Source organism: Schistocerca nitens, chromosome 3 (genome assembly GCF_023898315.1).
Source record: "Schistocerca nitens isolate TAMUIC-IGC-003100 chromosome 3, iqSchNite1.1, whole genome shotgun sequence".
NCBI lineage: Eukaryota > Metazoa > Arthropoda > Insecta > Orthoptera > Acrididae > Schistocerca > Schistocerca nitens.
Genome location: NC_064616.1, coordinates 66854477 through 66879456, shown reverse-complemented (window position 1 = coordinate 66879456; position 24980 = coordinate 66854477). Strand labels below are relative to the sequence as shown.

General features: G+C 46.8%; 1 protein-coding gene and 1 pseudogene across 1 annotated transcript in view; one reads left to right on the top strand and one right to left on the bottom strand.

Moving 5' to 3' along the window:
* LOC126248026 (muscle calcium channel subunit alpha-1) overlaps positions 1–24980 on the bottom strand; it is a 922345-nt gene that overhangs the window by 666184 nt on the left and 231181 nt on the right. The window lies entirely within an intron of this gene.
* LOC126249923 (5S ribosomal RNA) lies at positions 42–159 on the top strand (annotated as a pseudogene).

The window sequence follows — 24980 nt, the reverse complement described above, 5'->3', positions numbered from 1 at the left end:
GTATGCTGCTCGGTATCATCGTTATTATTGTTTACTGAAGTGCCAACGGCATTGCCACAGTGGTAACACCGGTTCCTGTCAGATCACCGAAGTTAAGCGCTGTGGGGCTGAACTAGCACTTGGATGGGTGACCATCCGGTCTGCCGAGCGCTGTTGGCGAGCGGGGTGCACTCAGCCCTTGTGAGGCAAACTGAGGAGCTTCTCGATTTAGAAGTAGCGGGTCCGGTCTCGGAAACTGACTTAGGGCCGGGAGAGCGGTGTGCTGACCACATGCCCCTCCATATCCGCGTCCAGTGATGCCTGTGGGCTGAGGATGACACGGCGGCAGGTCGGTATCTTTGGGCCTTCATTACCTATTCGGGAGGAGTACACTGAAGTGATGTGAACGCGTTCGCAGCTTACATAATGCTGAGCACTGTCACTAGGTCAGTATTTTTCTACATTTAATTAGTTACTAAATTTTTTTTAATGACAAGTCTCTCTTCTCTGCAGCTACAGCTGAACCGTCAGCTGATTCACTTGTTAGTCTTTCGGTGAAATAGCACTTAGTACCATGCCACAATTGTTGCTACTTAAAACCATAAGTTAAATTCTCGATCAGTAGTGTAGGCCATCTCGTCGTACCAAATACAAGTGTTTTTGTGATTCTATATTTCTTTCAGTTCCGCGTTACTTCAGCTTTTCTTCTCCAGGTCAAAAATATTGCCAGTACCTTCATCCTATGGAGCAATATATCTGTTTGATTTTTTTTAAGTACATAAATCGTAATAATTTTGATCCAGTTCAGTCATCAGCGAACGTTTCTCGAACACTGTAAAAAAGCAAGCACGAACAGAATTTCCAATATGAATAGTATTTCTGGTAAATCAGGAATAAATCCACATTACCAAGACCCAAGCCAGTAGATCCATATGTGTGAGCCTGAAGCAGCGTATTGGAGAGGAGAAACGTAAAGATACTTGACCCGAAGTCTAGTAACAGGCCTAGCCAGCATGCTGCCCGCTACCGCTGCTAATCGGCACACAGCAAACTGACAAACCCCAGACACAGTCTCCTCCAGGATGAGGATGTCCATTCTTTGAGAATTCTGAAGAATCAAGTTTGTATAACAATAAGTAATCGATTATGTCCCATAAATGTTCGATGGGTGGCCAGATCATTCGCTCGAATTGATCACAATGTTCTTCAAACCAATCGCGAAAAATTGTGGCCCAGTGACATGGCACATTCTCATCCATAAAAATTCCACCGTTATTTGGGGACATGAATTCCACGAATGGTCTTAAATGGTCTTCAGGTAGCCGAACATAATCATTTCCAGGCAATGATCGTTTCAGTTGGACCAGACGACCCAGTCCGTTCCATGTAAACACAATTATGGAGCCACCATCAGCTTGCACAGTGCCTTGTTGACAACTTGGGTCCAGGGCTTCGGAGGGTCTGTGCCACACTCGAACGCTATTATCAGCTCTTACCAACTGAAATCGGGACTCATCTGACCAAACCACTGTTTTCAGTCGTGTAGAGTCCAACCGATGTGGTCACGAGCCGAGGGGAGGCGCTGTATGCGATGTCGTGCTGTTAGCAAGGGCATTCGCGTCGGTCGTCTGCTGCCACAGTCCATTAACGCCAAATTTCGCCGCACTTTCCTAACCGATACGTTGGTCATACTTCCGACATTGATTCCTGCGGTTATTTCACGCAGTGCTGCTTGCCTATTAGCACTGATAACTCTTCGCAAACGTTGCTGCTCTCGATCGTTAAGTGAAGGCCGTCGGCCACTGCGTTGTCCGTGATGAGAGGTAATACCTGAAATTTGGTATTCTCGGCACCGTCTTGACACTGTGGATGTTGGAATATTGAATTCTCAAACGATTCCCGAAATTAAATGTCCCTTGCCTCTAGTCCCAAGTAACATTCAGCGTTCAGTCTGTTAATTCCAGTCGTGCTTCCGTAATCACGTCGGAAACCCTTTCACATGAATCACCTGAGTGCAAATGACAACTCCGCCAATGCACTGCCCTTTTATACCTTGTGTATGCGATAATGCCGGCATCTGTATATGTGCCACCTCCGTGTACACCGTAGTACACTACTGGCCATTAAAATTGCTACAAAAAATGGTTCAAATGGCTCTGAGGAGCACTATGGGACTTAACTGCTGTGGTCATCAGTCCCCTAGAACTTAGAACTACACTCCTGGAAATTGAAATAAGAACACCGTGAATTCATTGTCCCGGGAAGGGGAAACTTTATTGACACATTCCTGGGGTCAGATACATCACATGATCACACTGACAGAACCACAGGCACATAGACACAGGCAACAGAGCATGCACAATGTCGGCACTAGTACAGTGTATATCCACCTTTCGCAGCAATGCAGGCTGCTATTCTCCCATGGAGACGATCGTAGAGATTCTGGATGTAGTCCTGTGGAACGGCTTGCCATGCCATTTCCTCCTGGCGCCTCAGTTGGACCAGCGTTCGTGCTGGACGTGCAGACCGCGTGAGACGACGCTTCATCCAGTCCCAAACATGCTCAATGGGGGACAGATCCGGAGATCTTGCTGGCCAGGGTAGTTGACTTACACCTTCTAGAGCACGTTGGGTGGCACGGGATACATGCGGACGTGCATTGTCCTGTTGGAACAGCAAGTTCCCTTGCCGGTCTAGGAATGGTAGAACGATGGGTTCGATGACGGTTTGGATGTACCGTGCACTATTCAGTGTCCCCTCGACGATCACCAGTGGTGTACGGCCAGTGTAGGAGATCGCTCCCCACACCATGATGCCGGGTGTTGGCCCTGTGTGCCTCGGTCGTATGCAGTCCTGATTGTGGCGCTCACCTGCACGGCGCCAAACACGCATACGACCATCATTGGCACCAAGGCAGAAGCGACTCTCATCGCTGAAGACGACACGTCTCCATTCGTCCCTCCATTCACGCCTGTCGCGACACCACTGGAGGCGGGCTGCACGATGTTGGGGCGTGAGCGGAAGACGGCCTAACGGTGTGCGGGACCGTAGCCCAGCTTCATGGAGACGGTTGCGAATGGTCCTCGCCGATACCCCAGGAGCAACAGTGTCCCTAATTTGCTGGGAAGTGGCGGTGCGGTCCCCTACGGCACTGCGTAGGATCCTACGGTCTTGGCGTGCATCCGTGCGTCGCTGCGGTCCGGTCCCAGGTCGACGGGCACGTGCACCTTCCGCCGACCACTGGCGACAACATCGATGTACTGTGGAGACCTCACGCCCCACGTGTTGAGCAATTCGGCGGTACGTCCACCCGGCCTCCCGCATGCCCACTATACGCCCTCGCTCAAAGTCCGTCAACTGCACATACGGTTCACGTCCACGCTGTCGCGGCATGCTACCAGTGTTAAAGACTGCGATGGAGCTCCGTATGCCACGGCAAACTGGCTGACACTGACGGCGGCGGTGCACAAATGCTGCGCAGCTAGCGCCATTCAACGGCCAACACCGCGGTTCCTGGTGTGTCCGCTGTGCCGTGCGTGTGATCATTGCTTGTACAGCCCTCTCGCAGTGTCCGGAGCAAGTATGGTGGGTCTGACACACCGGTGTCAATGTGTTCTTTTTTCCATTTCCAGGAGTGTACTTAAACCTAACTAACCTAAGGACACCACACACATCCATGCCCGAGGCAGGATTCGAACCTGCGACCGTAGCGGTCACGCGGTTCCAAACTGAAGCGCCTAGAACGGCACGGCCACCACGGCCGGCAAAATTGCTACACCAAGAAGAAATGCAGATGATAAACGGGTATTCATTGGACAAATATACTATACGAGAACTGACATGTGATTACATTTTCACGAAATTTGGGTGCATAAATCCTGAGAAATCAGTACCCAGAACAAGCACCTCTGGCCGTAATAACGGTCTTGATACGCCTGGGCATTGAGCCAAACAGAGCTTGGATGGCTGCCCATGCAGCTTCAACACGATACCACAGTTCATCAAGAGTAGTGACTGGCGTATTGTGACGAGCCAGTTGCTCGGCCACCATTGACCAGACATTTTCAATTGGTGAGAGATCTGGAGAATGTGCTGGCCAGGGCAACAATCGAAAACTTTCTGTATCCAGAAAGGCCCGTACAGGACCTGCAACATGCGGTCGTGCATTATCCTGCTGAAATTTAAGGTTTAGAAGGGATCGAATGAAGGGTAGAGTCACGGGTCGTAACACGTCTGAAATGTAACGTCCACTGTTCAAAGTGCCGTCAATGCGAACAAGAGGTGACCGAGACGTGTAACCAATGGCAACCCATACCAACACGCCGGGTGATACGCCAGTAGGGCGATGACGAATACACGCTTCCAATGTGCATTGACCGCGATGTCTCTAAAAACGGATGCGACCATCATGATGCTGTAAACAGAACCTGGATTCATCCGAAAAAATGACGTTTTGCCATTCGTGCACCCAGGTTCGTCGTCGAGTACACCATCGCAGGCGCTCCTGTCTGATGCAGCGTCGAGGGTAACCGCAGCCATGGTCTCCGAGCTGATAGTCCCTACTACTTCAAACGTCGTCGAACTGTTCGTGCAGATGGTTGTTGTCTTGCAAACGTCCCCATCTGTTGACTCAGGGATTGAGATGTGGCTGCACGATCCGTTACAGCCATGCGGATAAGATGCCTGTCATCTCGACTGCTAGTGATACGAGGCCTTTGGGATCCAGTACGGCGTTCCGTATTACCCTCCTGAACCCACAGATTCCATATTCTGCTAACAGCCATTGGATCTCGACCAACGCGAGCAGCAATGTCGCGATACGATGAACAACAATCGCAATACGCTACAATACGATCTTTATCAAAGTCGGAAACGTGATGGTACGCATTTCTCCTCCTTGCACGAGGCATCACAACAACGTTTCACCAGGCAACGCCAATCAACTGCTGTTTGTTTATGAGAAATCGGTTGGAAACTTTCCTCATGTCAGCACGTTGTAGGTGTCGCCAACGGCGCCAACCTTGTGTGAATGCTCTGAAAAGCTAATCATTTGCATATCACAGCATCTTTTTCCTTTTGGTTAAATTTCGCGTCTGTAGCACGTCATCTTCGTGGTGTAGCAATTTTAATGGGCGAGAGGAAATAATAGGTTACTGCAGTGTAAGTCTGTAAAAATGTGTAGTGATACATAAACAGTGGAAGAGTCTTCTTTGCGTAAAATTCCTCAGGCGAACAACAAATGTGAGCAAAATATTTTTCTCGTCGATGAAAGTAAGGCACAAAGTTGCGTAATAGACAAAATGTACTTCGCAGATCGTCGCGTGACACAGTTGCCCACAACCAGAAGCTGTAGGTGTTCTCGCTGAGAGTCAGGGGAGGCGAAGCTTATAGTACAGTTAAAGCCTCTATTACACTAGGCCACGAGCGGGCGAAGCAAGCTGCGCCCCCGGCGTCATTGGGAATTGATTGTTAAGGAGCGGATTAGATTAGGGCAGCCAGTGGCGCCCACAAGCTGGCTGTGGACTGGCAACGGCTGCTAGTGGAGAGTCGCCCCGGGACATTGAATCATATGGAGCCTGCTAGCGTTCGCGCGCGTTGCCATTTTTGAAGACCAAAAGTAAGAAATATTATAACAAATAACGTGTAAGCATTTTGTTACACGTTTGTAGCTGTGAATTATTGATTATCCTAGAGCAACCCACAGGAAACCAACGTATAATTTGTTTTGATGAAAGCATAAAAAAACCGTCTGATGATGAATTGTGAAACATTCGAAACCGGCAACGAAACTTTTAAAATGAAGTAACCTAAAACTAATTTCTTGCTGGATGCTACACAACATCAACAATTTGTTTCATATAGCAGCCGCCGTCTCCAACCGTGACTCTATTTGACAAAATTGCATTAAGAAATATTATTTAAATTGAAGGTTGAGGGGGAAGAAAGAAAAAGAAGGGAAAGGGACTACTGATGTCAGCTGGATCGCGGAGTCAGCGGCGACAAGTGACAATGTGTGCGGAACCGAGATTCGTGCCCGGGATCTCCTACTTACTGGCCACCCGTACGCAGTGCTGTCGCATTGCGCGCCTCTTGGCCGACTCACGTTTCCACCTTTCCGCAGGCCCCGTCCGTGTTTCTCGTGCTCGCTACTTTGCGATTCCCGCAGAATGTCGTGCGTAATTCTGCGTACGTATCGGAGCTGGTCGATTCATTGCCCGTCGAGGCGAAACAATTATATGAATGCATGGTGCGAGAGAACACTCATCTTACATTCATATAAAAATAAGAAAGCTAAGAATCTTTGCTATAGTTTATTTAGTATTGTTAGTAAAGGAAGCGAACCTCAGTTTACGCGTATGCGGTGTGTGTAGCCGCGGAAGCCTCCCACACACGCATAATAATGATATTAGAACTGATATGAAGAGAGCTGAGATTTTGTCGATACGATTATTACGTTGTACATAAACGGAAAAAAGTAGTCAGCTGACTTTGTTTCAGGGTATCCAGCGTGAATAACGAAAAATATGTACCGAGTAAAATTATACTAAGAAAGCTGAAATTTGGTTAAATGATTGTTACCTTCAACAGTTTAATGAAAACAATCGTTCGCTGAGTTTTTCGCGAAAGTGTTAGAGATAACTACTGTTTTGTACGAAGTTTCAGTTTTCTTGGTTTCCGATATCTATTCATTTTGATTAACGAGACGTGCGTCTATGCGCGCGGACGCGTTGCATCGGTGTCACTGCATCAGGTGTTTCCCCTCTCCGACGAAATTATATCATTCATTATATTAAAACAGTCGTGAGCTGAGCACTTTACAACCTCGAAAAACTCAGCGAACTGTTTTTTTCTTTAAACTGTTATAATTAACTGTCACTTAGACAAATTTCAGGTTCCTTAGTGTCACCATACTCATTGCTTATTTTTTCCATGTTTACGCGTGAAGCTAACGTGTAATACCTCACAACAAAGTCAGCTGACGACTTTTTTCCGTTTGCTTACAACATACTAAACGTATCAACAAAGTATCAGCCTACTTCGTATGATTTTTTTAATCATTTTTATTATGCGTGTGTGGGATGCTGCCGCGGCTACATCTAACGCTTCTATGCAAAAAAAAATGGTTCAAATGGCTCTGAGCACTATGGGACTCAACTGCTGAGGTCATTAGTCCCCTAGAACTTAGAACTAGTTAAACCTAACTAACCTAAGGACATCACACACATCCATGCCCGAAGCAGGATTCGAACCTGCGACCGTAGCGGTCTCGCGGTTCCAGACTGCAGCGCCAGAACCGCGCGGCCACTTCGGCCGGCCGCTTCTATGCAAAATGGCTCTGAGCAATATGGGACTTAACTTCTGAGGTCATCAGTCCCCTAGAACTTAGAACTACTTAAACCTAACTAACCTAAAGACATCACACACATCCATGCCCGATGCAGGTTTCGAACCTGCGACCGTAGCGGTCTCGCGGTTCCAGACTGAAGCGCCTAGAACCGATCGGCCACAACGGCCTGCGCTTCTCTGCATACTGATGATGATTTCGTTTATTAGCAACACGAAATGAAGTAAAGGAAAAATTCTGAGCCAATTCCGCCATCAACATTCGGTTTGGCCACCACGTAATCAGTCTACTGTGCATTCGTGATGAGGGACCACGTCGTTTAACAAGTATACATATAGGGTCCAGAATGAAATTTTCACTCTGCAGCGGAGTGTGTGCTGATATGAAACTTCCTGGCAGATTAAAACTGTGTGCCCGACCGAGACTCGAACTCGGGACCTTTGCCTTTCGCGGGCAAGTGCTCTACCATCTGAGCTACCGAAGCACGACTCACGTCCGGTACTCACAGCTTTACTTCTGCCAGTATCTCGTCTCCTACCTTCCAAACTTTACAGAAGCTCTTCTGCGAACCTTGCAGAACTAGCACTCCTGAAAGAAAGGATACTGCGGAGACATGGCTTAGCCACAGCCTGGGGGATGTTTCCAGAATGAAATTTTCACTCTGCAGCGGAGTGTGCGCTGATATGAAACTTCCTGGCAGATTAAAACTGTGTGCCCGACCGAGACTCGAACTCGGGACCTTTGCCTTTCGCGGGCAAGTGCTCTACCATCTGAGCTACCGAAGCACGACTCACGTCCGGTACTCACAGCTTTACTTCTGCCAGTATCTCGTCTCCTACCTTCCAAACTTTACAGAAGCTCTTCTGCGAACCTTGCAGAACTAGCACTCCTGAAAGAAAGGATACTGCGGAGACATGGCTTAGCCACAGCCTGGGGGATGTTTCCAGAATGAAATTTTCACTCTGCAGCGGAGTGTGCGCTGATATGAAACTTCCTGGCAGATTAAAACTGTGTGCCCGACCGAGACTCGAACTCGGGACCTTTGCCTTTCGCGGGCAAGTGCTCTACCATCTGAGCTACCGAAGCACGACTCACGTCCGGTACTCACAGCTTTACTTCTGCCAGTATCTCGTCTCCTACCTTCCAAACTTTACAGAAGCTCTTCTGCGAACCTTGCAGAACTAGCACTCCTGAAAGAAAGGATACTGCGGAGACATGGCTTAGCCACAGCCTGGGGGATGTTTCCAGAATGAAATTTTCACTCTGCAGCGGAGTGTGCGCTGATATGAAACTTCCTGGCAGATTAAAACTGTGTGCCCGACCGAGACTCGAACTCGGGACCTTTGCCTTTCGCGGGCAAGTGCTCTACCATCTGAGCTACCGAAGCACGACTCACGTCCGGTACTCACAGCTTTACTTCTGCCAGTATCTCGTCTCCTACCTTCCAAACTTTACAGAAGCTCTTCTGCGAACCTTGCAGAACTAGCACTCCTGAAAGAAAGGATACTGCGGAGACATGGCTTAGCCACAGCCTGGGGGATGTTTCCAGAATGAAATTTTCACTCTGCAGCGGAGTGTGCGCTGATATGAAACTTCCTGGCAGATTAAAACTGTGTGCCCGACCGAGACTCGAACTCGGGACCTTTGCCTTTCGCGGGCAAGTGCTCTACCATCTGAGCTACCGAAGCACGACTCACGTCCGGTACTCACAGCTTTACTTCTGCCAGTATCTCGTCTCCTACCTTCCAAACTTTACAGAAGCTCTTCTGCGAACCTTGCAGAACTAGCACTCCTGAAAGAAAGGATACTGCGGAGACATGGCTTAGCCACAGCCTGGGGGATGTTTCCAGAATGAAATTTTCACTCTGCAGCGGAGTGTGCGCTGATATGAAACTTCCTGGCAGATTAAAACTGTGTGCCCGACCGAGACTCGAACTCGGGACCTTTGCCTTTCGCGGGCAAGTGCTCTACCATCTGAGCTACCGAAGCACGACTCACGTCCGGTACTCACAGCTTTACTTCTGCCAGTATCTCGTCTCCTACCTTCCAAACTTTACAGAAGCTCTTCTGCGAACCTTGATTTATGCTTATAACTTCAAGACTCGTTCGTTTATGGTGCAGTCCCTTACCTCAAATTCATATATTTATCCTTCTCCATCATCCTTGAAAGTTTGTAACATCATCACTGAATCACCCTGTTTAAAAATTCATTTGCAGGCACTGGCATCTTTAACTTTGACGCTCTGTAGCGTCGGTGGATGTCGTTTCCGGATATGGGCTACTATTTAGAATATTATTTACTCACTCCATCTACAAGCTCTATAAGTTTTTAACGGGAATTCACGCACACCCTGTATATGCAGCCGGCAGGGTAGCTCAGCGTGTTCGGTCAGAGAGCCGGTTGGCCTCTGTAATAAAAAAAAGTGAGTGAAACGATCAACAACGAACTTGAACGGATGTCATGTGACGTCCGCAACGACCAAACACAACGATAAAAAAAAAAAAAACTACGTAGCGCGAGCAACGAGCGACTGCTGCGTAGTTGGCTGCGCCGCTCGCATGCTTAGTGAAGTACAAGCGGCGTCATCAGTGGCGCAGCGTAGTATAACAAAAGCTTAGCTCAGCGCTGGCCAGTTGTTTCGGCTCGAGTGCCCCTTTGTGGAAGCGGAGTTTCTCGGAGTTTCTCACCTTTAAAATTACTACATTCATTAGTTAATTTTGCTTTTCAGAAATGGTATAAGCTGTTCCATAAAAATCAATAAATATCAATAAAATAGTCTTAGTATTATTCATTTATTAATTTTGCTAATTTAACATCATCTACGTCTACAAGAACATTTAATTTTTGGAACCAGTTTAATTAGTCAAATGTATTCTTTTACAGTTTTTTTTAATATCATTTCTTGATGACATTCTCCTCACAGTCTGCAAGATAATGTCTGTCAAAGAGAGATTCGAGTTGATCTTCAAACAAGAAAAACTTTGAAATAAAAGGCTGTAGCTCCGTCGTAAGTTACATTGGGAAGTCTCTTAATGGAGACTAATTTCGGATACCTGTGTCCATTTTCAAACCATCCTACAAAGAAAATTACAATTCACGTGCCAATTTTATAGAAACGAGGCACAGCACATATTTGCAGTAAAATTATAGAACACTAATAAACATGTAAGGATTACAAATTTGTCACGGTTATTTGGTTTCACGAGTTGCCTTGCTAGTTACGTACCGTATCGTGTGACAACACAGGCGACACCGTATGTACGAAAACTGCCCCCTTCAGTGATGATCAAAGCGGCACTATGACTGACTCAATAACGGTAAACAGATCACATAGGACAGGTGTTAAGAGAATGGTATGCGGAGACGCTAGTTGTTACCAGGTAAGGACCTAGAGCCCGCTGACAGCGACGCGCATCGGAGTTCAAACTTTTATTGAATAAAGAATACAGTAGACACTTTATCTTCGACGCGCGCCGCTATCAGCGCCCTCTAGGAAGGAAGGAAGATTGGATTTAACGTTCCATCGATATCGAGGTCATACTTCTGCGATGTCCGTCCTATGTGGTCTGTTTACTGTTCTTGAGTCTCTGATCATCGCTACAGGGGCAGTTTCTGTACATGGTCTATCGCCTGTATTGCCACACTTGCGATACGGTATGTAACTAATAAGGCAACTCCTAAAACCGTGACAAATTTGTATACCTTACATTTATATTAGTTTACTATAGTTGCATTGCAAATAAGTGCCTCGTTTGAATAAAATTCTCATGTCAACTGTAATTTTCTATGTAGGATGGTTTGAAAATGGACACAGGTATCCGAAACTAGTCACCGTCAAGAAATAAAAAAAAGATACTTCTCAATGCAACTTATGACGGAGATGGAACCATTTATTTAGATTATAAAACAAGTTGCGCACCTATTTTTCACCTGCAGCATGCTGCAAGTTCATAAAGAACTCACAAATATATGCAGGCTCAAATATGGACAACATTTTCTCTGCAAATATCTTCAACCATGTAAATTTTTCAGCTGACGAAGATTTGAAAAAGTCAAGTAATGCTACAACATTAAATATTCCTTCGACAGTGTGATGTGACTGCTTGTCAATAACTTCAGGCTGAAGCTCCTCACGTGCTGTGTCAATACCAGCGGTGATGAGATAATATAGCAAATTGAAGTGAGTCTTGATTTTCTTACAAATCCTGAAATCATCTTGCGAACTTGTTCTCTAAACCATTCGGATGATCCCTAATCTTCGCAGAAACACTTTCAGACACTTGATTTACCTAATAAAGGGAAATGACAGAAATTATCTTCATTTTCTTGCCTTACAAACACACCTGGTTTTGCTTTGAATGATTTGACATGACTCCAGATTTCATGTCCAAACAACCTCTTTCCCTGCAGTATCACAGTCAGTTCATTCAATTTTTCAAATACATCAGGCGCAAACATCATCCCATACCTCCACACCTCAAATCCTGTTTTTGTAACAAAATCATCAGATATCTCCTTCGTGTCCAGAAATAAGAAAATTTCATCCTGCAATGCCCAGACTATTTTTAACACTTCGCCTAGACTCAACCATGTCACAAAGTTTTCGTAAATTACGTTTTCATACTCCGCCACCACATCGTGTAGAAGAGATTTGATCTGTCGTTGGTGTAGTGCCTCTGCTCTGATTGTGTTCACACCACCAACAACAAGATCTACCACATGCTTTAAGTACCGTGCAGGTTTACAAAGCCTCTCCCGATAGAAAATGAAATGAAAAGGCGTCACTATACATGTCTTGTACTTGTAACTTCTTTTTTAAAAGCTTTACCATACCTACATTTTTCTCACTGAAAGCTCTAGCCACATTTGATGTAATGATTATTATTCTGTCCGAGGAAAAGTCACTTTTCTCCACATAGTTCATAGTACACTCAAGCAAGTTTTGACCAGTGGTTCTCTCTTTAATTGATTCTAGGCCAAGTAATTCCTCTGTGATGGCGAAATTTTCATTGATTCCACGGATAAGAATTAGTAGTTGCGCACTGTCTTCGTTAGCTGTGCTCTCATCCATTGCCAAGAAAAACCAAACAAAATCTTTGCTCGCAGTCTTCAGCTGTTCTGCGAGTTCGTCACTAAGTCAGTGCGCAGCATAATAGGCTTTCTTGATAACGATACTCTTTCAAATTTTCTCGTAACATTGGAACACTATGCTTGCAGACACTACCGTACACTGCTTAATAAACTCGCCATTCGTAAAAGGTTTGTTGCGCTTACCGAGATTATGCGCTACCCTGAAACTTCAGTCTGTACCGTTATTTTGAAGTGTCGATTGCTTTGCAAATAATGTTTTTTGCTTCTTCAGCCTTTTAATACATTCTGCAACTTTTATTTTACGTTCTCACTTGGAAAATTTGAAGCCAAATTCGCTATGTTTTGTTTCCTAATATCGTTTCAGATTGTACTCCTGAAACAACGTTATCGGTTCATGAGAGAATACACACATTGCTTTATTACGTGTATCAACAAAGAAATGTGTGTTCGCCCATTCTTCCATAAACACAGAATATTCATCGAAAGTTTTAAATTTTTCAAGGAATTCATAGTTCCTGTGATGTTGGAAATTTATACATTTACTTTTGCATAGGCAAAATGTAAATAAACCAGATCGACGGGAAAAGCAATGCATGTGCGTATTGACGTGGCCGCCCTAGAGGGAATCCTCGGCCGCGCACGGGAAGGAAATTTCGGTTCGAGGTGGATTTTTTCTGGAAGTCTTGGCGGACCGAACAAACACCATCGGCGGCCGCCATGAGGCCCGCGGGCCTCTATTTGCCCACGTCTGGCCTAATTGGCTGCCTAAACCATTTAATGTAACTGAAATACACTCCTGGAAATGGAAAAAAGAACACATTGACACCGGTGTGTCAGACCAACCATACTTGCTCCGGACACTGCGAGAGGGCTGTACAAGCAATGATCACACGCACGGCACAGCGGACACACCAGGACCCGCGGTGTTGGCCGTCGAATGGCGCTAGCTGCGCAGCATTTGTGCACCGCCGCCGTCAGTGTCAGCCAGTTTGCCGTGGCATACGGAGCTCCATCGCAGTCTTTAACACTGGTAGCATGCCGCGACAGCGTGGACGTGAACCGTATGTGCAGTTGACGGACTTTGAGCGAGGGCGTATAGTGGGCATGCGGGAGGCCGGGTGGACGTACCGCCGAATTGCTCAACACGTGGGGCGTGAGGTCTCCACAGTACATCGATGTTGTCGCCAGTGGTCGGCGGAAGGTGCACGTGCCCGTCGACCTGGGACCGGACCGCAGCGACGCACGGATGCACGCCAAGACCGTAGGATCCTACGCAGTGCCGTAGGGGACCGCACCGCCACTTCCCAGCAAATTAGGCACACTGTTGCTCCTGGGGTATCGGCGAGGACCATTCGCAACCGTCTCCATGAAGCTGGGCTACGGTCCCGCACACCGTTAGGCCGTCTTCCGCTCACGCCCCAACATCGTGCAGCCCGCCTCCAGTGGTGTCGCGACGGGCGTGAATGGAGGGACGAATGGAGACGTGTCGTCTTCAGCGATGAGAGTCGCTTCTGCCTTGGTGCCAATGATGGTCGTATGCGTGTTTGGCGCCGTGCAGGTGAGCGCCACAATCAGGACTGCATACGACCGAGGCACACAGGGCCAACACCCGGCATCATGGTGTGGGGAGCGATCTCCTACACTGGCCGTACACCACTGGTGATCGTCGAGGGGACACTGAATAGTGCACGGTACATCCAAACCGTCATCGAACCCATCGTTCTACCATTCCTAGACTGGCAAGGGAACTTGCTGTTCCAACAGGACAATGCACGTCCGCATGTATCCCGTGCCATCCAACGTGCTCTAGAAGGTGTAAGTCAACTACCCTGGCCAGCAAGATCTCCGGATCCGTCCCCCATTGAGCATGTTTGGGACTGGATGAAGCGTCGTCTCACGCGGTCTGCACGTCCAGCACGAACGCTGGTCCAACTGAGGCGCCAGGTGGAAATGGCATGGCAAGCCGTTCCACAGGACTACATCCAGCATCTCTACGATCGTCTCCATGGGAGAATAGCAGCCTGCATTGCTGCGAAAGGTGGATATACACTGTACTAGTGCCGACATTGTGCATGCTCTGTTGCCTGTGTCTATGTGCCTGTGGTTCTGTCAGTGTGATCATGTGATGTATCTGACCCCAGGAATGTGTCAATAAAGTTTCCCCTTCCTGGGACAATGAATTCACGGTGTTCTTATTTCAATGTCCAGGAGTGTACATCACAGAAGAGACAGTAACTTGTTAGTTTTTCAGTTTATGTTGAAGGCACACGGAAAAAGAATTAATAGTTCAAATTTACGAGCAAATGATAAATAATTTAGGGAGATCCTCTTCAGCTGTACCAATCTTCCCAAATATTGTACGAGAAAATGGTCCTTTCAGTGTTATACACCTAATGCTACAACCCAAACTTAATGGCCGGTAATCGACATGATCTCGAACGTTAGTTATTAAGAAAGTTGAAACGGAATGATGTGAACTTTCACTGGTTGCCTTTCAGCGAACAGTCTAGCGCAGTGGTAACACAGTAGCAGGACGGCGGTTTAAATACCCGTCCTGTCAGCAGAATTTAGGTTTTCCGTGGTTTCCCTAAATCGGTGATGGTGACTACCAGGACGGTTTCCTTGAAAAGACACGGCATATTTCCTTCTTTATTCTCCCCGAAACCGAGCCTGTGCTTAACCACTGATGATGAGGTCAGCGGGGTGTTAGTCATGTCCCTTCCTTATAACGGTGTTCTCTTAATGTGCAGTCGATGCCGAGTTCAGATCTTCCTTTTTTTCCTCTCCTTACAGACATTCGTGCACTAAACGGAACTAAACCCACCCCTCAATTATGGCAGTGCGCAGCTAATTTCCGAAGTAGATGCGGCGATCTTTGTACTACGAGCAGCGTTCAGTAAGTAATGCAACACTCCTTTTTCTGAAAGCAGGTCGATTTTATTCAGGATTCCAATACGCCCCACTATTTTGCAATCAAAACCGTGTCATTCAACATAACCTGCTTTCAATGCGACGGCCTTACGTCACGTTACTAGGAGGTGCACTGTTCGACGTAGGAGCCACGTCAACAACCTCCCCATCATCACATACTGCAGACGGAAGTCGGCAGGTGCGACACCGGGCTGTAAGATGCATAACGAAAACAGTCCAATCGACTTTTGAGAGCCCCTCTGGCATGCGCAGACTTGTTTCAGGCTTTACGTTGTCACCGAGGAGGATAAGTTCCATTGCATTTTTGTGGTGATGAACACGTTGAAGTCGTTTCTTCAATTTCCTGAGGGTAACACAATACATTGCAAAATTGATCGTTGCACCGTGAGGGAGGACATCAAACAGAATAGCCCTTCAGAGTTCCTGAAGAGCGTCGCCATGACTTTACCGGCTGAAGGTGGGACTTCGAACTTTTTCTTCGGGTGAGAGGTGGTATGGTGGCATTCGACGGATTGCCGTTTTGCTTCCGGTTCGAAGTGATGAACCCATATTTCATTACAAGTGACGTTGTTTGACAAAAAACTTTCGCAATCAGCCTCGTCACGCACAATCAAATCAGCGCAGATGGTCCTTCGTTGCTGTTTAGGGTCATCTGTGCGGGGCCACTGAGCACACAGCTTTGAGAACCCCAACTGGTTGCGAAGTGTGTCAGCACTACCAACAGAGACGTCCCGTTGAGCAGCGAGGTGTTTGACTGTGATCTGTCGTTTACCTCGAATGGGAATGTCCGCACGTTCCAACATTGCAGGAGGCGCAGCGGGAGATCGGACAGGTTTGACGACCTTGTTGCCGTAACAGACGCCTCGTCCAACAAATCACCGTGTTTTTATGCACTGCTAGATCACCGTAGACATTCCGCAAGCGCCAACGAACATCGGCGATGCTCTGGTTTTCCGTCAAAAGAAACTCAGTCACAGCTCTCTGTTTAGAACACACCTCCGTTACAGACGACATTTTGAAGGCTACGTATAGCGCCACCACCAATCGGAAGTTCGTGAAACTATAGTGGCTGAAGTGGGAATATTCCACGATGTCCCACAAAAAAATCCGCATTTTTCAACCGAAACTGGCCCAGACAAAAAAGTGTTGCATTCCTTATTGAACGTCTCTCGCAGATAGTCGCTTCTACTGGCAGATACTATTTAATTACAGCAACCCTGAAAAAGTGACATTAAAAACTGAAATTACGTCCTAGTCCAACGATGCTGGACGTGAGTGGTCCAAAACTGCTGACTTATGAGAGGTAGGGGAAGGATAATTATTTGTTTATTTGATCCACAGGTTTTCCATGCAGATATGTACAATACGTTTCCACATGTAAAAAAAGATTATGTATTACAATCAGGTTAGTGACCTAATAGAACATGAAATAACTTCTTACTCAAAAAGCACTATCAAGTGCGAATTGGGCCATCGTGTTATATTGGTTTACTTTTCTAATAGTATAAGCTAAGTCAGACGTTATACCACACATGGTGGCACTGTTCTGCTACGAAAAATGACAGTAAAAAAGTGAAATCGTATGGCATTGCTGGCTGGGAGACTGCCAAAGGTAGGTTTACCCGCCTAATAGAGAAGGTTTTTCTGTCTGTTGCGCACAACGGCACCTTTCCTTCGCAAAGTGTCGGAGTTGGGTATTTAAAAAATGTTCAAATATGTGTGAAATCTTATGGGACTTAACTGCTGAGGTCATCAGTCCCTAAGCTTACACACTACTTAACCTAAATTATCCTAACTACAAACACACAAACCCATGCCCGAGGGAGGACTCGAACCTCCACCGCGACCAGCCTCACAGTTGGGTATTTAAGTGTTCCACCGGTCGGGGTGGCCGAGCGGTTCTAGGCGCCACAGTCTGGAACCGCGCAACCGCTACGGTCGCAGGTTCGAATCCTGCCTCGGGCATGGATGTGTGTTATGTCCTTAGGTTGGTTAAGTTTAAGTAGTTCTAAGTTCTAGGGGACTGATGACCTCAGCAGTTCAGTCCCATAGTGCTCAGAGCCATTTGAACCATTTTTAAGTGTTCCTGATAAGTGAAGGTGACTGTAATGAATGTGCGTAATACGATGTGATGTTTGTGTTGGATGAGGCTAAAGAGAGAAGAGAAGGTAAAAGTTGGTACCAGTACACGACTTACTCCTCTCGACTAGCTCCAAGGACGCCGCTGAGCTTAACGTCTCCATCTGACAGCTACACTAACAGCTTCCGCTAACCTAGCACCCTTACCGTTCGATCCAAATTCCCATGCTATCGCAGCACACCATTTACGTTGCACCCCGTATCCACCACGCTCATTGCTCGCAGCATTCCCGGAAGAGTGCAGGAGAGAGTGCATCCGCACTGAAATGACCTGAATGGCTGTCAAGCCGAATATACACTTAGATGACAAAATTTACGGGAAACGACCTAATATCATGTCGGGCATCCTTTTTTATCTGCGTAGTGGAGCAACTCGACGTGGCATGGCCTCAACAAGTCGTTGGAAGTGCCGTGCAGAAATACTGAGCCATACAGCGTTGCTGGTGCACGATGTTGTGCACCAACTAACCTCTCTATTATGTCCCATAAATGTTCGATGCGTGGCCAAATCATTCTCTAGAATTGTCCATAATGTTGTTCGAATCAATCGCGAACAATTTTGGCCCCGTAACATGACGCTTGTCAGCCATAACAATCCCATGGTTGTTTGGGAACACGTAGCCGAACACCACCACTTCCAGTCAATGATCGGTTCAGTTCGACCAGAGGACCCAGTCTATGCCATGTAGACTCAGCCCACACTATTATGGAGCCACCACCAACTCGCACAGTGCCTTGTTGACAACTTTGATCCATGGCTTCGTGGGTGTGCCTCATGTTCAAACCCTACAAACAGTTCTTACCAACCGAAATCGGGGCTCTTCTGATCAGGTCATGGCTTTCCAGTCGTGTAGGGTCCAACCAATATGGTCACTAGCCCAGAAGAGGTGCTGCAGGCGATGGCGTGCTGTTGGCAAAGGCTCTCGCGTCGATTGTCTGCTGCCACGATCCGTCGCACTGTGCAAACGGATGCACTCATCTTACGTCCCACATTGATTACTGTGGTTATTTCACGCAGTGTTGCTTGTCTGTTAGCACAGATAACTCTACGCAAATGCGGCTGCTCTCGGTCGTCGAGTGAAGGCCATCGGCCACTGCATTTGTCCTTGGTGAGAGGCAATGCCTGAGATTCGGTATTCTTGGCACACTCTTGACACTGTGGATCTCAGAATACTGAAATCCCTAACGATTTCCGTAATGGAATCTCCCACGCGTCTAGCTCCAATCACTATTTCGCATTCGAAGTTTGCTAATTCCAGTTGTGCGGCCAGTGTCACGTCGCAAATCTTTTCACGCGAATCACCTGAATACAAATGACAGTTCCGCCAATGCACTACCCTTTTATACCTTCCGTCCACGATACTACCGACATATTTATCCGTGTATATTGCTATCCCATGACTTACGTCATCTCAGTCTATTTATATTTGTGCGGTCTCTGCCCTTGCGGACATGTCTGGAAAAAAACACCACACGTACAGTATCTACATTTTCACTTACTGTGTGCACTTGAGTTCAAAGTCTTAACTTTCTTGGTGTTTGTGTATGTAGTACCTACCGTTCCGAGTTTTAATTAAATGTTCAAATATGTGTGAAATCTTATGGGACGTAACTGCTAAGGTCATCAGTCCCTAAGCTTACACACTACTTAACGTAAATTATCCTAACAAGGGAACCTCCCCATCGCACCCCCCTCAGATTTAGTTATAATTTGGCACAGTGGATAGACCTTGAAAAACTGAACACAGATCAATCGAGAAAACAGGAAGAAGTTGTGGGGAACTATGAAAAAATAAGCAAAATATACTGAGTAGTCCATGGGTAATATATGCAACATCAAGGATGATATGAGCACAGGCGCCCTGGTCCCGTGGTTAGCGTGAACGGCTGCGAAACGAGAGGTCCTTGGTTCAAGTCTTCCCTCGACTGAATATTTTACTTTCCTTACTTTCGCAAAGTTATGATCTGTCCGTTCGTTCATTGACGTCTCTGTTCACTGTAATAAGTTTAGTGTCTGTGTTTTGCGACCGCACCGCAAAACCGTGCGATTAGCAGACGAAAGGACGTGCCTCTCCAATCGGAACCGAAAACATTTGATCGCAAGGTCATAGGTCAACCGATTCCTCCACAGGAAAACGTGTCTGATATATTCTACACGACACTGGTGACGGCATGTGCGTCACATGACAGGAATATGTTGTCGACACACCTAACTTCCACACTTGGCGAATGGGTAAAAAGATTCTTCTACCTTGCCCGATTTAGGTTTTCTTGTGGATGTGATAATCACTCCCAAAAAAGTGATGAAAACATAAGAGTTTGTCGCATAAACTGCAACAAATGAATGCAACAGTTTCACAGACACACAGTTTTCTCTGTGCTCTGTCAAAACATATGTTTTTAAGGTTTTCAAATTTTTCCGTGTGTAGACCGTCAAATCCTGCATATGTCCAAGCAAATCTGAACATGTCCTGGAATTTTGCTCAGCGAAGTTAATTATGTGTGAGTGCCTGAACTCTGATAATTGTCTGAAAATAAAAAATTTTCACCTGAGGGAAGACTTGAACCGAGGACCTCTCGTTCCGCAGATGCTGACGCTAACCACGGGACCACGGCGCTCTTGTGCTCACATCGTCCTTGATGTTGCCTATGTTTCCTATGGACTGCTTAGTTTGTATATTTTGCTTATTTTTTCATAGTTCCACACAATTTCTTCCTGTTTTCTAGATTGATCTGTGTTCAGATTTTCGAGGCCTATCGACTGTGCCAACTTATAACTAAATCTGAGGGGGGTGCGATGGGGAGGTTCCCTTGTAAGGACAAACACACACACACACACACACACACCCATGCCCGATGGAGGACTCGAACCTCCGCCGGGACCAGCCGCACAGTTCATGACTGCAGCGCCTAAGACCGCTCGGCTAATCCCGCGCACCGTTTTAATTAGCATGTACCGCACATTTTCGCCGTTTGTATCGTGACAGCCGTTTGTTTTCGTGTGTACAAGCAGTTAGTCGTACAACTTGACAGTCTGGAGGTAGTTCCTGTCTCTGCAGCAGGACATGACAGTAGAGCGTCTAATTTGTGAGTTGCAACGAGTTTTTGACAAAGAGCGACTTATTCTCGTTTACTGGAGACATTTTAATTTAGATTCATAAATTTCTTCAAAGCAGATTTTGGTGGTTGTTTATTCTTCTGGTTCACATGTTGCATACATAACTTCAGTAGCCCCATAGGCTGATCATTTTCTCTTCTGCGGTGGTGTGGCTTTTCTTCTCAGTTTGTCCAGATTGCTTTGTTGTGTTTTTTCAGATCTCATACAGTTTTTATACTCATTACCGGTATGGATAGGGACTGTGCTTGTTATATGCGGACGCAAGGGGATTTTTTCGCTGTCCGTAAACAGATGGAAGCTGCGTTAGCCACGGTCAACAGGCTTCAGGCTACTGCTCAAAGATGCTGTGACATCAGGGCACCAAAAACGAGACCTGTGAAACCTGTTGGAAACCCCTGGTAACGCGGCTGTTGTTGCGATCTCCGATAAGCAACATATAACCTGTCAGCCTTCATTCAAGATGTGTGGCGCACAATGGTGAGTTTGCGCGTCTCTGAGCGGAAGGCGGAATTGGCTGCACGGATGACTCCTTACACTTCGCAACAGGTACGAGAGGTGCTGCCCGGTGTTGATAACACTTCTGAGCCAGCACCAGATGCCTCTCTTGTTGGGCCAGTGCCCAGTTTTCCTGCTCAGTCCGGACGAGTGCAGAAGGCTGGTAAGCTAGTCACTGGGAGTTCCACCGTTGGGCGGGTAATTGGGCCACTTAAGAAAATAGACGTGAAAAAATGCCAAATCGCACTCGGTGTGTTTGCTGGGAGGTCCCGTCCGAGACTTGGAGAAGGTCCTGCCAGCGGCTAACGTGCACGCTGGTTGCAACCAGCTGTCTGACGATTGGGTTATGGGGCCATTCTTGGTTCCTTTCGGTGGATGGTTGATTTGGTGAAGGCAACTAGCATCGCACGTGGGGTGCAGGAAGCTCGTGCAGGGGGTCGAGCCTTGCCGTTGGTTGGGAGGCTTGCGTGCCTCAGCGATAGAGATAGCTGTACTTTAGGTGCAACCACAACGGAGGGGTGTCTGTTGAGAGGCCAGACAAACGTGTGGTACCTGAAGAGGGCAGCAGCCTTTTCAGTAGTTGCAGGGGCAACAGTCTGGATAATTGACTGATCTGGCCTTGTAACATTAACCAAAAGGGCCTTACTGTGCTCGTACTGCGAACGGCTGAGAGCAAGGGGAAACTACAGCGAGGATTTTTCCCGAGGGCATGCAGCTTTACTGTGTGGTTAAATGATGATGGCCTCCTCTCGGATAAAATATTACGGAGGTAAAATAATCCCCCATTGACCTCAGGGCGAGACCTACTCAGGAGGATGTCGTTATCAGTTAACACTTGGTTTATGAATCATGAAAGAAGGTTGTATACGTGGAAGAGGCCTGGAGACATTGTAAGATTTCAGGTAGGTAATATAATGGTAATACAGAGATTTAGGAACCAGTTTTTAAATTGTAAGACACTCGAGGGGCAGATGTGGACTCTGATCACAATTTATTTGTTATGAACTGCAGATTAAAACTGAAGCAACTGCAAGGAAGGTGGAAATTTAAGGTTATGGGACCTGGATAAACTGAAAGAAACAGAGGTTGTAGAGAGTTTCAGAGAGTGCATTAGGGAACAACTGACAAGAACGGATAGCTTTGAGAGGTTGGAGGAGGTAAATAGACGAGGGCTAGTGGAAATCCTTGGGTAACAGAAGAGATATTGTATTTAACTGATGAAAGGACAAAATATAAAAATGCAGTAAATGAAGCAGGCAAAAAGGAGATCGACAGGAAGCGCAAAATGGCTAAGCAGGTATGGCTAGAGGACAAATGTAGGGATATAGAGGCATATATCACTAGGGGTAAGATAGATACTGCCTACAGGAAAATTAAAGAGACCTATGGAGAAAAGAGAACTACTTGTATGAATATCAAGAGCTCAGACTGAAAACTAGTTGTAAGCAAAGAAGGGAAGGCAGAAAAGTAGGAGGAGTATATAGTGAGTCTATACAAGGGCGATGAGCTTGAGGGCAATATTATTTAAAGGGAAGAGAACGTAGATGAAGATGAGATGGGAGATACGATACTGCGTGAAGAATTTGATAGAGTACTGAAAGACCGAAGACGAAACAAGGCCATGGGAGTAGACAACATTCCATTAGAATTACCGATAGCCTTGGGAGAGCCAGTCACGACAAAACTTTACCATCTAGTGAGCAATATGTATGAGACAGGTAAAATATCCTCAGACTTCAAGAAGAATATATTAATTCCAATCTCAAAGAAAGCAAGTGTTGATAGGTGTGAAAATTACCGACCTAACAGTTGAATATGTCACGGCTACAAAATACTAACACGAATTCTTTACAGACGAGTGGAAAATTTGGCATAAGCCGGCCTCGGTGAAGATCAGTTTGGACTCCGTAGAAATGTTGGAATACCTGAGGCAATACTGATCCTACAACTGTTCTTAGAAGATTGGTTAAGGAAAGCCAAACCCGCGTTTCTAGCGTTTGTAGATAAAGCTTTTGACGATGTTGGCTGGAATACTCTCTTTCAAATTCTGAAGGTGGCAGAGGTCAAATACCGGGAGCGAAAGGCTATTTACAATTTGTACAGAAACCAGATGACAGTTATAAGAGTAGGGGGGCACGAAAGGGAAGCAGTGGTTGAGAAGGGTGTGAGACAGGGTGGTAGCCTATCTTCGGTGTTACGCAATCTGTATAATGAGCAAGCAGTAACGAAAACAAAAGAAAAATTTGGAGTAGGAATTAAAATCCATGCTGACGATATTTTAATTCTGTCAGAGACAGCAAAGGACCTGGAAGAGCGCCGACCGGGGTGGCCGAGCGGTTCTAGGCGCTACAGTCTGGTCCCGCGCGACCGCTACGCTCGCAGGTTCGAATCCTACCTCGGGCATGGATGTGTGTGATGTCCTTAGGTTAGTTAGGTTTAAGTAGTTCTAAGGGGCTGATGACCTCAGAAGTTAAGTCCCATAGTGCTCACAGCCATTTGAACCTGGAAGAGCAGTTGAACGGAATGGACAGTGTGTTGAAAGGATGATATAAGAGGAACATTAACAAAAGCAAAACGAGGATAATGGAATGTAGTCGAATTAAATCAGGTGATGCTGATGAGATACTTAAAGTAGTAGATGAGTTTTGCTATTGGCATGGAAAGCGTTTCTGTACAAGAGAAATTTGTTAACATCGAGCACAGATTTAAATGTCAGGAAGTCTTTTCTGAAACTATTTGTATGAAGTGTAGCCATGTATGGAAATAAAACATGAACAATAAATACACTCCTGGAAATTGAAATAAGAACACCGTGAATTAATTGTCCCAGGAAGGGGAAACTTTATTGACACATTCCTGGGGTCAGATACATCACATGATCACACTGACAGAACCACAGGCACATAGACACAGGCAACAGAGCATGCACAATGTCGGCACTAGTACAGTGTATATCCACCTTTCGCAGCAATGCAGGCTGCTATTCTCCCATGGAGACGATCGTAGAGATGCTGGATGTAGTCCTGTGGAACGGCTTCCAATGCCATTTCCACCTGGCGCCTCAGTTGGACCAGCGTTCGTGCTGGACGTGCAGACCGCGTGAGACGACGCTTCATCCAGTCCCAAACATGCTCAATGGGGACAGATCCGGAGATCTTGCTGGCCAGGGTAGTTGACTTACACCTTCTAGAGCACGTTGGGTGGCACGGGATACATGCGGACGTGCATTGTCCTGTTGGAACAGCAAGTTCCCTTGCCGGTCTAGGAATGGTAGAACGATGGGTTCGATGACGGTTTGGATGTACCGTGCACTATTCAGTGTCCCCTCGACGATCACCAGTGGTGTACGGCCAGTGTAGGAGATCGCTCCCCACACCATGATGCCGGGTGTTGGCCCTGTGTGCCTCGGTCGTATGCAGTCCTGATTGTGGCGCTCACCTGCACGGCGCCAAACACGCAAACGACCATCATTGGCACCAAGGCAGAAGCGACTCTCATCGCTGAAGACGACACGTCTCCATTCGTCCCTCCAGCGCAGTGGTTAGCACACTGGACTCGCATTCGGGAGGACGACGGTTCAATCCCGTCTCCGGCCTTCCTGATTTAGGTTTTCCGTGATTTCCCTAAATCGTTTCAGGCAAATGCCGGGATGGTTCCTTTGAAAGGGCACGGCCGATTTCCTTCCCAATCCCTCGTTAACCCGAGCTTACGCTCCGTCTCTAATGACCTCGTTGTCGACGGGACGTTAAACACTAACCACCACCACCATCGTCCCTCCATTCACGCCTGTCGCGACACCACTGGAGGCGGGCTGCACGATGTTGGGGCGTGAGCGGAAGACGGCCTAACGGTGTGCGGGACCGTAGCCCAGCTTCATGGAG